The following is a 17,542-nucleotide window of genomic DNA, read 5'->3' as shown; positions in this document are numbered from 1 at the left end:
TACGTAGGATAAGAAGGAGAAGAAAAAGTGACCAAAAAGACAGAAGATCTACAGAAAAACACTTCCAGGATGATCCCAGTCACTCCCACTACAATCACAGTCACTCCCAGTATGATCTCTTGCACCCAGTCACCCCCACTATGGTTCCAGTCACTCCCAGATCCTCCCAGCATGATTCCAGTCATGGCCAGAGTGACTCCCTGTCACTCCCAGGGTGGGCCCAGTTGCTCTCAGTCACCTCCAGCATGGTTCCAGTCACAGCCAGCCCCTTTCCAATCACTCCCAGTATTTTACCAGTTAGTTCTACTTGGACCCCAGTATGACCCCAGCATGGGCAGAGCTGCTCCTAGGATTATCCAGTGTGGTTCCAGTTGCTCCCATTTACCAGCACTGTGGTTTCACTCTCTTCCCAGTCTACCCCAGTTGCTCCTAGTCACTCCTCAGGTGCTTCCAGGATGATTCCAGCTGCTCCCAGCCACTCCCAGTCACCTTGAGTGCAGTCCCAGTTGCTGCCAATATGGTCTCAGTCTTGCCCAGCATGGCCCAGCTGCTCCCACTGTGATCCCAGTAGGATGCCAGTTGTCCCCAGCATGGTTCCAGTTGCTCCCTGTTCCTCCCAGTGTGAACCCAGTTGCACCCAGTTGCCCCCAGTATAGTCCCAGTCCCTCTCCAGATGATCCCAGACCTTGTCAGCATGGTCCCAGTCATGCCCAATTGCCCCCAGTGCAGACCCAGTCACTCCCAGTTGTCACCAACACAGTTCTCATTGTTCTCAGTGTGTTCCCAGTCTTCCCCAGGATGGTCACAGACACTCCCAGTATATCCCAGTTTCCCTCAGCATGTCCATAGCCATTCCCAGACACTCCCAGTAATCCCAGTCAAGTGCTTGTTATCCCAGTATGATCTCATGCCCAGTATATCCCAGTTGAGCAATCCCTGAATTCACAGCCCCCCCATCTGTGGGATCATCACCCCCCATCCCACAGGTGACCAGGGAGGGGGAGCTCGGCCCAGATATCCTGGGGGGGTCCCTGGGTTGGGTTTTTGGCGGTGATGATTGGAGAATGAAGAAGTACAATGCTGAGTGGAAAATGCCCTTTGGGGGACATTTGAGATTCCCAGTGGCAGCTGCTGGCAGAGGCAGCCTGGAGGAGCAGAGCCCTGTGACCCCCAGGACCCCAAAGTGGGGAGCCCAGAAAGGGGAAGCGCCGCGATTTGCGGGAGCCTCAACTGCCTGGAGAGGGGCAGGGGGGTCTCCATGGGCCCACTGTACCCCCAAGAAGAGAATAAGGGGAGCAGGGACCCTGGGACCCCAAAAACCTCCATCATCCCTATGTGTGGGGATGGAAACAGGAGAAACATTTTAGATTCCTTGTACTCCCAGCAGCCTGGGCTGGGAAGGGACCGAGTAGATAGGGGACCCCCATACACACGTGACCCTCAGGAGCTGGGACAGGGGGGAAGCCCTGAACACCAAAAGGGAGAGAACAGAGATAGGGAACTCCTGGGAGGCATTTTCAGGGCCGAATTTTGGTGGTGTAAAATTTTTATGGACCCCATGTCCTGGGTTGCAATGCAAGATGTAACCAAAAGTATGTATTCTATCACCATCTGTTAAAACCTGGTAGAGCAGTTTTCTTTATCTCTTTCATCACCCATTCCCTCATATCTGCGGGATGTCTTCTGTTAATGGGCCAGCTGTTAAAACCAGGTGGGGCAGTGTTCTTTATCTCTTCCACTACCCATCCTCCCTCCAGGACGATATCTTCTGTTAATGGGCCATTGAGTCTCACTGCAGGACTGATAAAATGACATCATCCCATTGTGAGATGCTCCACCCAGGGGGAGGAGCCAAGCATTCCTGACTGGATATAATCAGAGCATCAGAACACCACAGGCAGTCTTTCTCCACTGGATTCCCAGAGGAGAGACTGGACCCATCTACAGCAGCAGAACTTCAGAGGTAAGCTACAATCTTCTATGGGATCATTGCTTCATCAGAACCACATCTGTCACTCCAGGAGAACTGCAGCCACCATTTAATCAGACTGCTACCAACACCCTGAACAACAGGGTGTCAGGTTGTATTCTGACTCTCTCAGAGTGTTGTTTTTTTGTTGTTTTTCTTTTTTACTGCTGAATTTTCATTTTCCTTTCTTTAGTAAAGAATTGTTATTCCTATATATTTATCTGAGAGGGCTTTCATATCAAGATTCTAATAATTTGGAGGGGGTTGTTGCTTACATTTTTATCAATTTCAATGGAGGCTTCTGCCTTCCTTAGCAAACACCTTTCCTTTCAAACCAAGACACACCAGATGCCCTGGGACTGGGACAGAGGGACCTTCAAACTCAATGTGCTCATTCCTTGTTTTCTCCCAAACCAGGATTTCCCAATCCCAGACCTGGAGGCTGGATGGAGAAGGAGGCTGTGAGGAAGAGGACGATGCTCCAGGACGCCCAGGCAGGTGAGGAGGAAGTCAGTGCCCCTTTCCCCCTCTCTCCTGCTCCATCTCCCAGCCCAGCATGGCCCCCGGCTGCAGGACAACCCCGCTGCCAACACCGTCCTGCCAGGGACGCACTGGGGGGATCTCCTTCCCCTTCCCTCTGGCACGGAGGCAAATCCCATCCTCTCCTTGTCCTTCCTCCCCCAGACAAGGAGCTGAGGATGGAGACCAGGGAGGACAAATCCTCACAGCAGAACCTCGTGGAAGAGGCTGTTCTGAGCAGCTCCACAGTGCAGGAATCCAATGAGGAGGAAAATCCCCAGAGATCCCGCAGGAGGAGGGGCTCCCAACCCAGCCCAGGGTGCTCTGAGGAGGAAAGACCCACCCTGTGCCAGGAAGGCGGCCAGAGATCCAGCCGGGGCTCTGAGCTGGTGGTCCATGAGCAGCTTCAAGATGGGGAGAAGCCCTACAAGTGCTTGGAGTGTGGGAAGAGCTTCAGCCAGAGGAAAACTCTGATCCGCCACCATCTCATCCACACTGGGGAGAGGCCCTACGAGTGTCCTGAGTGTGGGAAGAGGTTTCACAGGAGCTCCACTCTCCTCAGGCACCAGCGGATTCACACAGATGAGAGGCCCTTCCGCTGCCCTGACTGCGGGAAGGGCTTCAAGCGAAACTCCGACCTCATCACCCACCGGCGCATCCACACTGGGGAGAGGCCCTACGAGTGTCCCCAGTGTGGGAAGAGCTTCACCCAGAGCTCTAACTTGACCCAACACCAACGGAGGCACCAGTAAGGGAAGCCCTGCGAGTGCCCCAAGTGCAGGAAGAGCTTCGTGCGCTGCTCCAGCTCCATCCCCCATTAGAGGCCCCACATTGGGCAGAGCCCTGATGACCCACGTTCCCAGTGATCTGCGTTTTGAGGACACTGGGTTGGTTGTCATTTTCTTTTGTTCCAATTATCTTTTGATTCATCTTCATCCCTTTAAAACAGAGAAAATTGGGGTAAAAGTCTACAAAGTCATCAAAGGCATCTAGAGCCTCACATTTTACTAGTGCTTCAAGGTAATCTGGTATTCAGGGAAATACTTAGGGGTTGTGGAGCTATTTGGTGGAGTTTTCTCCATTTTTTGGCACTCAAAGCAATGTGAGTTTGATCTGTCACCTCAAAACCACTCAATGCCACTGAAAACTGCGCAGTCCCACTCAAAACTATTGGATTCCACAACTCCTCCGGGTGTGATGCCTCAAGTTTTAGCTTTCATAAATTTCATAAATTTCATGTTTTGCACTGTCTAGGTTTGTAGTTTTGAACTTCCTATTAAGTGTTAGTGAGCTCTCTTCACAGAGTAGGTAGACAAAACAATTCCTTTTCTAGCTTGATACCAAGGACAGCCGTTACAAGTTTCAGGCCCAAAAGCATAAACAAGGGTGGACTGAAGAGAGAAAACAAGAAGGACAGGACTTTATCAACTTAAGCTGTAATTGGACAATGAACCCAAATCTGCAGATGGACCTAAACTTCTAAAAATGTGAGAAATCGTGATGAGTTGTTTTGTTGGTTTTTTGTTTTTTTTGACCATTTTTTGCTCCATTTTGGGTGTAACCCTGGCCAGGTTCTTGTACTGCCCAAGGCGTGTCCTTTAAGGCCATTTAATAAACTTTATTCTTAACTCGGTCCAGCCTCTGTTCTAGGTCAGCCTTCTGAAGGCATCAGGTGGAATGGGGTTGGAAGGGGATTGGGTGAAGTGGGATGCAAATCAGGGTGGGGTGAGATGGGCATTGGGTGGGGCAGGAGGGATGGGATGGAGTTTGGGGGGTGTGAAATGGGGGAAATAGGGCTTGGGAAGGGGTCTTGATGTCCAGCAGGGATTGGATGGGATGGGGTTGGGACTGGGGAGGTGGGGTGGGGTCTGGAATTAGACAGCCAAAGTTTGGGGGTGATGAAGGGAGGGGGAGCCCATTACTGAGTGAGTTTTGTGTGAGGTGCCCCTGCCCAGGGAGGCAAAGATTTAGTTTCAAATGAACATTGTTAAAGTGAGAGGTGTGGGCAAGAGGGAATTCCATCCCTCTGCCTCAGAGGTTGGGCCCTGCAAGCCCAGGGAGAAACTCCACCCTGGACCCCTCGTGGGGAGGTAGCCCAGGGATTTCTGATTGGGTTTGGGCCCCTGGGGTTTCTCCCTTGCTGTGTTCCCAGTGGTCCCTGACCTTGAACTCCACCCTGGTTCTCAAACCCCATCTCCCTGCCTCTGTTTGGGGCTGTCTCTGGATCTGAGTTTGTTCCTGAGCTGAATAAATGTTTTCCTGAGCAGAATCCCATCTCGTTGGGTTCCCATGCTGGTTCCTGGTAACTGTGGCCTCCCTGGACATGATCCTGCAGCCCTGAAATGCAAGAACCCGCAAAATCAAGCCCCCCACTCCCCCAGACCCCCCAAATATCAAACAATTCCCATAAATTTGCCCAAATTCCCCAAAATTCCCTTAATTTTTCCTAAATTATTCTTTTTGTCCCACTCCAAGACCAGGTGCCTCCACTGGATCTCGAGGACACCCCCAGGAATTTGGAGGGGGTCTCTCCTCCCCTGCCACTTCCAAAAGCCCACCGCTTTTGGGAAAAAAAACCCAAACAAAATCCCTTGGATTCAAGGGGGAGTTCCCAATTTTTAATGTATTTTTTGGGTGTTCCCCCCAAGTTTTTCAGATTTTTTTCATTTTTTTGCCTTTTTTTTTTTGGTTTTGGCATTTTTCAAAATGAACTTTTTTGTGGGGGTTCCCCCAATTTTTTTGGGGGGGTCCCTCAATTTTTTTCTGGGAATTCAACCCCTCCCTCGATATATCCTTTGTCCTCCTCCCCCCAAATTGGGTTGAGGGGATTTTTTTTTTCTGTTTTTCTTTATTTTTACCTTTTTCCCCCCCTTTTTTTTCTTTTTTCCTCTTTTAATTTATTTGTACTTAATTTGGAGGGCTGAGGGGCAGGAATTTTGGGGAGGGGTCGCCTGGGGGGGTTTAGAAAATTTGGGGAGACGCCCATCCCCCCAAAAAACAGGAAAAATCACAGAAATTCTGGTGTTTTCCCCCCATCCCAAGGTGTGAAAAATATGAAATAAAAAATTTATGTTCTCAACTTTTCTAGTGATTTTTGGGGAGGGAGTTGCGATTTTGGGTGGTTGGGTTGGGGAGGAGTTGCTAGTTTTTTGTAGGGGAGTCTCCTAGGTTTTGGGGTGGAATTTGGGAATTTGGGGGGAATTTGGAGGTTTGGGGGGAAATTTGGGGTGTTGGGGAGAAACTTTGAGGGTCCTGGGGGAATTTCAAGGTTTTAGGGCAGAAATTTTAGGATTTTTTTTGCAACATTTGGGTGTAGGTGGAGGAAATTTGGGGTTTTAGGGAGAACGTTGGGTTTCTTAGGGGGAGGATTTGGGGTTTTGGGAAAGAAATTGGGGGTTGGGGGGGAAATTCGGTGGTTTTGGGAGAAATTTGGGGGGGTGGGGAAATCTTCGGGGTTTTGATGAATTCTGGGGTTTTGAGGGGAAGTTTGGGTTGGGAGGAAATTTTGAGTTTCGGGGTGGGATTTTGAGTCTTCGGTGGATTTGGGACTTTGGGGGGAGTATGGGGGTTGTGGGGTTTTTGGGGCGATTTGTGAGGAATTTTGGTATTTTGGGGGAGAAATTTGGTGGTTTTGGGGGGAAATTCAGAGGTCGTGGAGGGGTTCTGATTTTTGGGAAAGGGATTTGGGGAGAATTTTTTGGGTTTTGGGGGAATTTCCATTGATGGGGAGGGGTCCTGATCCCATTGAGAAGGGGCATTTTGGGGAGGCATCCTGAATTTGGGGGGGGGGGGTGTCTCAGGGGGGATTTCCGATTTTAGGGCGGGGTTTGAGGTGAATCTGGGGGGATTTTCCAGCGATGGGGAGGCATCTTGGGGGTGGGATGTGAGGAGAGGTCTCAACAGAGCCCAATCCTGAGCTGGAAGCGGGGGGGATGTTGGGAGTGGAATCTGGGGAGGATCTGGGGGGAGATTTTCCAGCCATGGGGAAGGGTCCCGATCCTGGGGCAGTTCCTGAATTTGGGGAGCAGTCTGGAATTTGGGGGGGTCTCATTGGGGCAGCAGGAGGGGCTGGAAGCGGGGCACGATGTTGGCAAAGCCGCTCTCCAGGGGGGCCGTGGGCAGCTCCTCGGGGGGTGCCAGGGGTCGCGGCCGCAGGCGCTGCAGCAGCGAGGTCAGGAACAGGAACAGCTCTGCCCGCGCCAGCGCCTCCCCCAGGCACAGCCACTGCCCTGTGGGGAGGGGGCGTCAGCACCGCCCCACCCCAAAGGGTCGGGGGTCCCAAAAGGGGCTGGGGGTCTCAGGAGGGGCTGGGAGTCCCAAAAGGGGCTGGGAGTTTCAGGGATTGGGGATTCCAAAAGGGCCGAGGGGATTCCAAAGGGTCTGGGGACTCTGGGGGCTACAGGATCCCAAAAGGGTCTGGGGTCCCAAAAGGGTCTGGGCTACCCCAAAAAGGGTCTGGGGGGTCTCTGAAGGGTCTGGGAGCTTTGGGATTGGGGTCCAAAAATGGTCTGGGGGTTTCAGGGGTGGGGGTCCCAAATGGGTCTGGGGTCCCCACCCCGAGGAATTTTGGGATCCCAAAAGGATGTAGGGCCCCACCGCAAAGGAATTTGGGCATTTTTGGGATTCCAGAAGGATTTAGGACCCCACCCCAAGGATTTATGGGATTTTTGGGGTGCCCACTGGCCGAGAAGGGCACAAAGGCTTCGTTGCCCAGGAACTGACCCTGCTCATCCAGGAAGTTCCCAGGGCCAAATTTTGGGGATTTTTGAAGGATTTGGGGTTGTATAGGATTGAGCTCAGCAGGGGGTAAATGTCGGTGTCCTGTGGGGTCAAGTGTGGGTCCAGAAGGGTCATTTGGGGTCAGGTGTGGGGTCAGAGGGGTCCTTTAGAGTAATTTGGGGTTATTTGTGGTGATTTGGGGTCATTGGTGTCATTTGGGGTTACTAGGGTGTAAGAGACAGTCTGAAGTTACCCTCATCTGCCTCACAACCATTGCAAGAACAGAGACCGAGACCCTGAAGACCCTGAGGGAATTTGTGCAGGGGTTCTGGCCTGGTTGAGGTGGAAGCTTGCCAGGTGATGGTTTGCAGGTGTGCTTGTGCTCTCAAGGTACACTGCCTTCATTCCTGCTGCTGAGCAGGGACTTGTAAGGAGCGGCCTGTTCTGTACCTTACACCTGCTTCCCAGAGCAAGGGGGCTCATCACAACAGCCGAGGAATTTCCCCACCTCTTGGCCAGCTGCCCCTCGCTTTGAAACAGATTATAAAAGTGACTTTTCTAAGTTATTTTCTTCAAGAGAGATCTCCCCATGGAAGAAGACACCGGCGACCCTGCCTTGTCCATTGGTAGCTATAACCCCCCCCCTTTTTTTCTCTTTGCATTTTGCCTCTTTAGCCCTGTCTCCATCTCCCTCCCTCTCATCTATCGCATAACCCTTGTTGCTGGCACTAAAATAAAGGTGCATTATTGCTGTTGTGATTTAAACTGAAATCCCCTGGTGTCCTTTTTGCACTCTGAGATCAAACGAACCTCTCACAACTCCCACTTGTGTTAGGGGATTGTGACACTCGGGAGCGGGGTGACCCAAGGTGTGGCTTAGAGCAAATGCTCCACGGCACAAGGATATTGGTAGGCACACGGTGGAGACAAGGATGAGGAGGAGACCTCCAGTATGGGTTCCAAAGGCTTTTACTCCACTGGAGGGTCCAGGGACTGAAGACCAAGAACACAACTTTGTGGGGGGTTTTTATATGGGGGAGGCCAGAGGGAGGGTACAAAATTTTAACCAACAGGAAGAAGCTATGGGAGGAGTGGAAGGTTCCATTCAACAATACAATAGGGGAAACAAGGGGAGCAGAGTGGGTCACATGGGCCAATGGGGAATTGGAGATCCGGGGATTTCCAAAGGGATGACTCAGGTAGGAGGCTGGCCTAAGGGAAGACTGACAAATGGGTGTAATGACAGATGGGGAACATGAGAAAACAAGGGGTAGGCTTGAGGCAGGATTTGATAGGTGGGTAGAAGGATACAAACTAGGCGCAAACCAATGACTTAGGGGAGAAACCACTCAAACAAAATACACCACAACAACAGAACTGTTAACCATTACAGGAGGTGGCATCTTCAAGAGGCAATGGCATGTGAGTGAGTTCTTGCCACATTGACACTGATTGTTCTGTGTGGAAAGGGACATTGAGAACTTGCCTCCAGCATTCTCCATGGATCTCAAACTGTCATGTGCCAGAGCTTCCAGATAATCCATGTTCTGATCTCAATCTAGAAGGGAGCACAGATCAGAACCCTTTCCATGGTGCCCCCAGCGGAGCTGCGTCCGCCTTTGTCTGTCAGGAAAAGGGATGCGGGAAAAGCGGGCAGGTGCCACCCTGCTCCATTTGTGTGCCAGGCCTGAGCCTCAAATGTTTCAGGTTTCTTAGCTAATTTGTACCTGGCTCATCTTTAACACGAGCAAGAGAATAGCATCACACAATCCAGTTTGGCAAATAAGGCTTGTGAACAGCTGAGTGCTTCCACTAAATTAAAAACCCAATGTGCTAGAAAGCTGACCTGTTTGCTCAGGCCTCCTCACCTCTGTAAATGAGGTGACTTTATACTGCTGGTATGTGGGTTTTAGGAGTATGTGTGTTTTTATCTGTGATAGAGATGAGGAAGTGTTGAATTCGTTCCAATGAGCTGCCAAAAGCAGTGACTTTAGTGTCTCTTTGGCTGGGGAGTAGCAACCGGCCTTGTTGAACGCCGGCAGCAGCACGAGCAGGGCTCCTCCAGCAGCAGGGACACGCCACGAGCCAGGAGGGGACCATGGCACCAGAGGGGACCGTGGCACCAGAGGGGACCATGGCACCAGAGAAGACCCTGGCACCAGCCATGCCCAAGGTCTGAACAGGGTGGCAAAGTCAGGTGGTGCTACCTGGCTGCATGAACAGCCCAGGCAAGGCCTGGTGAGGAGCCAGGTCTGGGGGCCATCCAAGGAGTCCTATCAAGAGCAAATTGTTCTAATATTCTCTCTGGGACAAAAAAAGAGCTATCTTCAGAGTGAACCCATGCTAATAAATATTTGCTCACATATGGTGGGGTTTCTCTGCAAATGGGCTTTGATGGGAAATTTCTGACCACATTTAGTTTTACTCTTTAAGTCGAGCACCTGAGTATCTTTGTTGAGGAATAGAGAATTGTTTGTAGCTCAGTATTTTCTCAGGAGGAGCCTTACATTTTAGCACAGGAGGAAGGTAAGGCAAAGTTTAAAAGCTTTCCCCTCCTGAAGTGACACACTTTCCGAGGAGGCTGTGAGGAGAATTCCCCTCAGCCACTGCCAGGGCTGTTTGCCTCCTCTGCAGGCTCAGGATTCTGGGAACTCCACGAGCCTCAGCTCCCACAGTATTTTCCTCTGAATATTTCTTGTTGTGCAGTACACAGGGAGAATATTTTGTGCTAGATTCTCCTCTGGGTTTTGAGGTGAATCTCAGTAATTCTGTTGATTTTCATGTCCAGATGAACTGTTGGTAGACAGGAAGGAAAAGGGAAGAGGTACCATGGAAAATCAATTGCTCAAAATTTGAGAGGCCCAAGCACAGTAAAAATGAAGTCTAAACTGAAGAATTTTTTTAATTTTTCTTTTTTTCCCTTGGTAGGTGGGGTAAAACATGAAGTGTCAATAAAGTTCTTTGAAAAGATTCAGCAAGCACCTAGCTATATGAGAATCAAAAGAGTGAAGGATGAGACAGGGCATGGGAAGAATCTTCAGCCCTTCCCTGTTGAAGGTAAAAGAGTAGGAAAACTGCCTCTGGCTGTTAACCACAGGTAACGTGTTATTTGTAGCCAAGAGCAGATGCCCAAGCCCTGCCGTGACTGGCCCACTTTCAGTCCTAACTGGACCAGGGTGGCCGGCTCGGGAGGGGAGGAGGTGGGGGGATCTCAGGGGGCTTCTGCTTCACAGCCGGGCTGGGGGGCCGTGGAGGAGGCACGGAGTGCTGGTGTTCTGCTTTCCGGAACGATTCCTCCTTCTGAGGCCATGTCTGAGAGCTGTCAAACCGAACAGTCTTTGGGCTCCCTGGGGGCAAGGGAGAGTTGCGCCTTCTTGGCCTGGAAGGTGGAGCTGCAGCAGGGAGACTGTGGAGAGAGGAGGTGGCTGAGGCCCCCAGCTGCCGCTGGCACACAGGGACCCTCCTGCACGGCAGGGCCCAGAGCTGCCAAGGCTCCCCAGCACGGCTGGAGCTGCTGGCACAGCTTGGCCCAGCTGGACAGCTGCCCCTCAAGGCCCTGGAGAGCAGGGGATGGCTCTGGGCAGGGTCCCTGGCCAGGAGTGGGCCCCAGAGCACCTCTGCCTGTCAAGGACAATCTCATCCCCACTCTTTCTCCTGCCCACCTTGCTTTGCCTCTGCCTGCTGCTCCTGGGGCTGCTCTTGGCCAGGCAGCCTCAGTGGAGCCAGCACTGGCTGCAGCCCCAGCGGGCTCCCCAGGACAAGGCCCAGCAATTAAGAGGCCAATGAAAGGCCTGGGCAGCTGCAGAACTCTCAGCAGAGTTATTTGGGCAACCAAGGACTAGCCACAAGTCCACAGCAGCCTCACTGAGAATGTTTCCTGGCTTTGAAGAGCCTTTCAAGAAGCTGGAGGGTGGGGATGAACAACAACTTACCGTTTCTTGTCCTTCCACCTCCGGAATCCAACATAGCAGAGAACCATGGAAAGTGGTACTGTGAACAGTATCACTACTGTGCCTATCATGCAGGACTTGCGCACATCCTGCAGGCAGAACACTCTTGGGGTGCTCGGTGGATTCTCAGCATTTATATTTGACTTGCCAAGTGCTTCTGTGGGAGCAATGGGCAGCGTGAGCCTGTGCTGTGCTCCACTGCTGAGCTGGCAGCACACTGGATATGGCCAGGACATTCTCTGTTTTCCCCAGAGCTGGTGCCTGCAGGCACCTTGCTGTCCCTTGGCACAGGCTGTGCCACCCAACAAAGCCCAGAAAGCCGGGAGCAGAGCCCAGGGACAGCGCAGCTGCTTGGGCAGTGGCTCCTTCCAGGGACGTGGGCCAAACCCATCCCTGAGCAGCCACTGCCACCCCTGACCCTCCCTGCTCCGTGACAGCTCCCCCAGCCCAAGGGGACAGAGCCAGGCCCTGTCAGGGGCCAGTGCAGCCCCTGCCCAGTTGGGAGCCAGGGCTGGCTGTGGCCCTGGGATCGTGGCAGGGCTCCTGCTCGGGGCTGCTGCTGTGCCTTGGGCCTCTGGATGCTCAGAGGCAGCTCTGGGAGCAGCTGCAGTGGGATGGATATTGGTGCACGAGTCCTGTTTCCCAGGGGCTGGGAATGAGCTCCAGAGGCCTGGAAGCCGCGGCACCTCCAGCTTTGGCTTCTGACGGGCCATGCAAGGGCAGGCCCCAAGGGAAGAGCGGCTGGCGCACAGCCCCGCCAAGGGCAGAGCCCAGCACAGCAATTACCTCCTGTGCCTGGGCCTGGCATCTCCTCCTTTCCTGCATCAGGAGCTGGCACAGAGCCATTGCTTCCTCTAGCCATCGTCTGCACAGACATTTGCTCCAGCACTTGAGAAAGGAAAGGGATAGCTGGATAAGATAGAACTGTTCGCCATTAGGTGAGGTGGTATCTTCAGGAGGCAATACTTGTCAAATCATGGATAAGGACAAGGAAAACACCCAGGTTACTGGGGCTGGGCCACGGCCCTCCCTCCACCAAACAGCCCCTACACCCGATCTAGCCCAAGAGTGGGAAATTGCAGGGGATCTCAGGTTATTTATGACCCTTGCTGCAGTTTGGGCTCCCTGTCAGCTGATGCCAAATGCCTTCCTGCAGAGGCTGGGGAGAAGCTGCAGCCAGGCCAGACTGGGAAACAGCCCTGCAGGGCCTGAAAGCAGCAGCGGGGCAGAGAGGCTGACATGGATCCCTTCCTGCTGTGCCAGGCACAGCATGTCCTGATATGCAGAGAAAGCTCGCGGCTGCTGAGTGTCAGGAGAAGGCTGAGGGACATGAACCCACCATGGTGTCTCTCCAGATCACTCAGCATCTTATCCAGAAGTTGGGATGCCTCCAGGGATTTCTTGTCTTCTGTGTCTTGGTTCTTCCATCTAGGAGGACCTTAATGGAAAGTAGTTCCATTTCTCCTTCAGTCCAGAGTGGCAGTGAATGCACCTGGGTGACTGGTGCCCTCCAAGGCACTCCCTCATCTCTGCCTTCCACTCAGGAGCAGGAGCAGGGGGACCACGTGCCTGCAGTGGCCCCACGCTGGGATGGAAGGAGCCCCTTGCATGGCAGTCAGGGGAGAAAGGACTCCCTGGAGCTGCCAGCAGCTCTGAACTGAGCCCCAGGCAGGGCCAGGGCTTGGCAGTGGCAGCCAGAACAGCTCAGGCTCCCTGGGGCCAGAAAGGAGCCACACAAGGCACAGCCCTGGGGCACAGCCCTGGGCCCGGCCCCTCCCTCTCTGCTCTTCTCCGTGGCTGTACAGAGCACACAGAAGGAGACACTGGCATTGCACATGGGAAGAAGATTGACAGCTAAATGCTCCTTCCTCCCACTGACAGCGATGCTGTGGGATCACTCAGGGCTCCAGAAGGGAGCAGAGCGAGGTTTCCAGAATCCATCAGCCTTCAGACTCTTAAGGGAAATGGCACATGAGTGAGCTCTTGCCACCTTGACACTGATTGTTCTGTGCAGAAAGGGACATTGAAAACTTGCCTCCAACATTCTCCATGGATCTGAAACCATTATGTGCCAGGGCTTCCAGATGCTCCATGTCACGATCCCAATCTAGAAGGGAGCACAGATCAGAACCATTCCATGGTGTGCTGGGATCCCATTCTGCCTCAGGGAACTGGACACTGCAAGGGGGTCAGGTAAGGCTGTGGGAGCCAGATGTCAATGGACATGGCCAAAGCAGCAGAGGGGCCTGAGGAGCTCTGGGCTGGCTCTGGACACTCTCCAACATCTTTGCAGGCCCCGTGCAACATCCCTGGATGGGTGGCAGGACCTGCCCCGGGCCCCTGAGGATTCTCTCCCTCCCACAGAGGAAACCCTCCCTTCAGTCCTGGGGAAAACCATCCCCAATGCTTCCCAGGGAGAAGGGAGCGCTGTCCCTGGAAAGGGGACCGAGGCCACCAGCTCACCTGCTCGCCCTGCTCGCCACGGAGCAGCCTGGGCAGCCCTGTCAGGCAGGGCCACTGCCAGGAGGAGCAGGAGGAGGAGGCGCAGAGCAAAGGCCATGGTGCCTTGCCCTCTGCCAGTCCTGCAGCTCTTGCTGCCACCACTGTCCTGACACCGCTGTCCCAATGTCAGCACCGCTGCTGCCGCCGCCGCTGCTGCCACAACAGTCGTGGTCAAGGACTGACTGCTCGGTCCTTGTGGTGCTGTGCAACCACGGGGCTCTGGGACCTCTGTGACCTCAGAGCCTGCTGTCACCTCAGCCTGCTGTCACCCCAGAGCCTTCTGTGACCTCATGGCCAGGGTGGAATTGTGTGGGGAGTGGGATCTGCCTTCTTCACTAGGGAGCTCATCCTGCCCTGCAGCTCTGTCCAAGGGCTATGACAGGGTCCCAGCCCAGCTGATCTCACAGGCTGGGGGATGAAGGGATGGAGAGCAGCCCTGCTGAGAAGGACTTGTGGCTGCTGCAAGGTGAGAGGCTGAACATGAGCCAGCCATGTGCCTCCAAAGGAGGGTGCCCAGCAGCTTGAAGGAGGTGATTCCACCACCCCTCTGCTCTGGTGTGAGCCCACCTGGAGTACTGCATCCACCTCTGGGTGCCCAGCACAGGAAGGACATGGTCCTGTTGGAGCTGGTCCAGAGGAGGGACAAAATGCTCTGAGGGCTGGAGCCCCTCTGCTTTGGAGACAGGCTGGGATAGCTGGGGGTGTTCAGCCTGGAAGAGAGAAGGCTCCACAGAGACCTGATTGCTACTTTTCAGTACTTTAAGGGGGCTTGTAAAAAAGACAGGACAGAATTTTTAGTAGGGCCTGTTGTGACAAGACTGAGGGGGAATGTTATCAATCTAAAAGACAATAGCCTCAGACTAGATATAAGAAAGAAACTCACATTTTTTACACTGGGGGTTTTGAAACCCTGATACAGGTTGCCCAGAGAGGTGGGCATCCATCCCTGCTGACATTCAAGCTCATGCTCTGAGCAACCTGATCTAAAGTTGTCCATGCTCACTGCACTAGATGGCCTTTAAATGTCCCTTCCAAGCCAAGCCATTCTGTGCTGCTGTGCACCAGCAAAGCAGTGCTGGAATAATGCTGGGGTGATGATGCTGGCACCTGTGTTTTGGTAGTTGTGCCATTTAGCTGTTGGCCAAGAGAGGATTGATGGGCTGCACAGTGAAGTCTGCAAAGAACAGTGTGCTCAAGGAGAAACAGGAGAGGAACATGGCTTCCAGTTCAGATAAATGCCAGCATTTTGCTGCCCATTCCTTGTCAAGAAATAAAGGAATGTCCTGAAGATCCCTTCAATGTGGGTGCACTATTGGCTGTATCAGTACTTGTGTTCTGTAAAACAGGTGAGTTGTTACAGTTTCTTGCCCCATTTATCACTGGAGAAAACCCAAATACTGCATTGCTCCATGTCTACTTTCTTCCAAGTAAAGGCAGATTTTGTTCATTCTTGAGTGGGACGTATTCATCTGTTGACAAGCAAATTCTTCTTGCCATTCACACAATGTTGATTTGCTCTAATTGGATTGTAATTAAGACCTACCTCTCACTTTAATTAAGGTTGATGGATTGTGAGGCAAAGTGTTGCATAATTTTCCCTGAAGAGAGTTTTTCTCTAATTCAATGACATATGAAGACAGGTGTAGCCTACCATACTTGTGGCATTAGTCTCCCACTCTGTCCTTTCCTCTCACCCAAGGGGAGGATCGAGGTCTGCAGGTCTCATCTGTGCACAGAAAGAGTTAATATCTCACCCAGACCTGTGGATGCTCATGATGGTTTCTGCCGGGCAGTGGCTGAAGCAGTCACAGTGATGGATTTCAGGCCATGCTGGGGCTGTGCCAAGATCTCAGGGGTCCAGCCAGAACAGTCGTGGCTGTTCTGCCCACATGGCTGGTCCCAGGCCCCTGCTCCCTTCAATTCCAGCTGCGGGCCGATGGCTTCCCCTCCCTGTGCCCGGCAGCCGCTGGGGCCGCGCGGGCCGTGGTGAAGGGGCCTGGCCCAGCCCAGAGCCGCTCCCGGGGCCTGGCGGAGCCCGGCTCGGTGCAGGCCAGGCTGGAGCAGGGCCGGCCTGACCAGCACCCAGTTAACTCTTCACAGCTGGAAACAACAGAGAGCTTGCCTGGGCTTGCCTGTCTTTAAAATGGGGATTTCACACAGGAGGATACAGCTTCTAAATGGTTTCATAGGTTGTCAGTTCTCAGAGCCAGCCAGCTGTTGGTTTTGCTAAGCACAGAGGAAGCTCTTAGCAGTGCCCTCCTAGAAGTATCATTTGCATGGGTGGCTTCTTCCCTCCTCACCAAATATCAACTAATATAAAACCAGTACAGACACTCAGGGTGTAACAGGAAGCAATTTTGAAGCAATTGTTTTAAAGCAAAATCAGTTATTAAGCACAGATTGATGTCACTCCCGCACTCCACTGGAGAGGGACAGTGACTCTGTCACCTCCCCCCTGGCCAGCCCATTCCAATTCCCAATCAGCCTTTCTGGGAAGAACTCCTTCCTATTGTCCAGCCTAAACCTGCCCTGGTGCAGCTTAAGGCCGTGTCTCCTTGTCCTGCCCTCCAGCAGATCCCCACTCGCAGCCAGCTTGGTGTCATCTGCAATTTGTGAGTGCTGGACTCGACCCCCTCAGCCAGACCCTGAGTGAAGATATTAACCAGGACTGGGCCCAGCACAGATCCCTGGGGACACCACCAGGGACTGGACACCAGTTGGATGCAGCACCATCCCCACCACTCTCTGGGCCCGGCCTCCAGCCAGTTCTGCAGCCAGCAAAGAGTGCTCCTGTCCAAGCCGTGGGCTGCAGCTTTTCCAGGGAATGCTGTGGCTCTCCGTGCCCAAGGCCTTGCTGAAGTCCAGCTCGACACATCCAGAGCCTTTCCCGCACCCACCAGGCGGCTCAGCTGGTTATAAAAGGAGATCAGGTTGGTCAGGCAGGACCTGCCCCTCCTAAAGCCACGCTGGCTGGGTCTGAGCCCTGGGCCATCCTGGAGGTGCCGTGGGATGGCACTCAAGGGGATCTGTTCCAAAACCTCACCAGGCACCGAGCTCAGGCTGACAGGCCTGCAGTTCCCCAGAGCCTCCTGCCAGCCCTTCTTGGGGATGGGCTCACACTGGCACCTCCAGTCCTCTGGGACCTCCCCAGTGAGCCAGGACTGATGAGGAGAAATGATGGAGAGCAGCTTGGGGAGCTCATCCACCAGCTCCCTCATCCCCCTAGCATGGATCCCATCTGATCCCATCCACCTGTGAGCATCTGAGTGGCTCAGCAGGTCTCTGACTGCTTCCTCCTGGATTACAGGGGGCTCTTCTGCTCCCTGTCCCCATCTACCAGCTCAGGAGAACACTTGTCCTGAGGAAAACCTGTCTTGATGTTGAAAACTGGGGCAAAGAAGGTGTTGAGTACCTCAGCCTTTTCCTCATCTTTGGTAACCATATCCCCCCAATAAGGAATGGAGGTTGTCTGTAGCCTTCCTTTTGCCATTAATGTATTTATAAAAATATATTTATTATCCTTCACAGAAGCAGCCAGGTTAAGCTCTAATTGAACTTTCACCTTTCTGCTTTTCATTCTGTATGATCTAATGACATCCTTAAACATTTCCTGAGTTGCCTGTCCCTCTGTCCAAAGGTGATACACCCTCATCTTTTCCCTGAGTTCCTCCAAAAGCTCCCTGCCCAGCCAGGCCGATCATTTTCCTCACCAGCTCAATTTTTGTCACAGAGGGACAGGCTGTTCCTGCTCCTTCAAGATTTCTTTCTTCAAGTGTGTCCATCCTTCCTGGAATCCTTTGTTTTAAAAAGCTGTTTCCCTTAAAAAAATCAGTACCTGATTTGGTACTCCCCAAATCTGCATCCTTAATCGGCTGAAGTCTGC

General features: G+C 53.0%; 1 pseudogene; it reads left to right on the top strand.

The window, feature by feature from the left end:
• The window catches only part of LOC131586335 (zinc finger protein 345-like), a 35,643-nt pseudogene that overhangs the window by 13,196 nt on the left and 4,905 nt on the right, over positions 1–17,542 (top strand).

This window comes from Poecile atricapillus, chromosome 19 (assembly GCF_030490865.1).
Source record: "Poecile atricapillus isolate bPoeAtr1 chromosome 19, bPoeAtr1.hap1, whole genome shotgun sequence".
In the NCBI taxonomy this organism is placed as follows: Eukaryota; Metazoa; Chordata; class Aves; order Passeriformes; family Paridae; genus Poecile; species Poecile atricapillus.
This window is presented reverse-complemented; position numbering and strand designations above follow the sequence as displayed.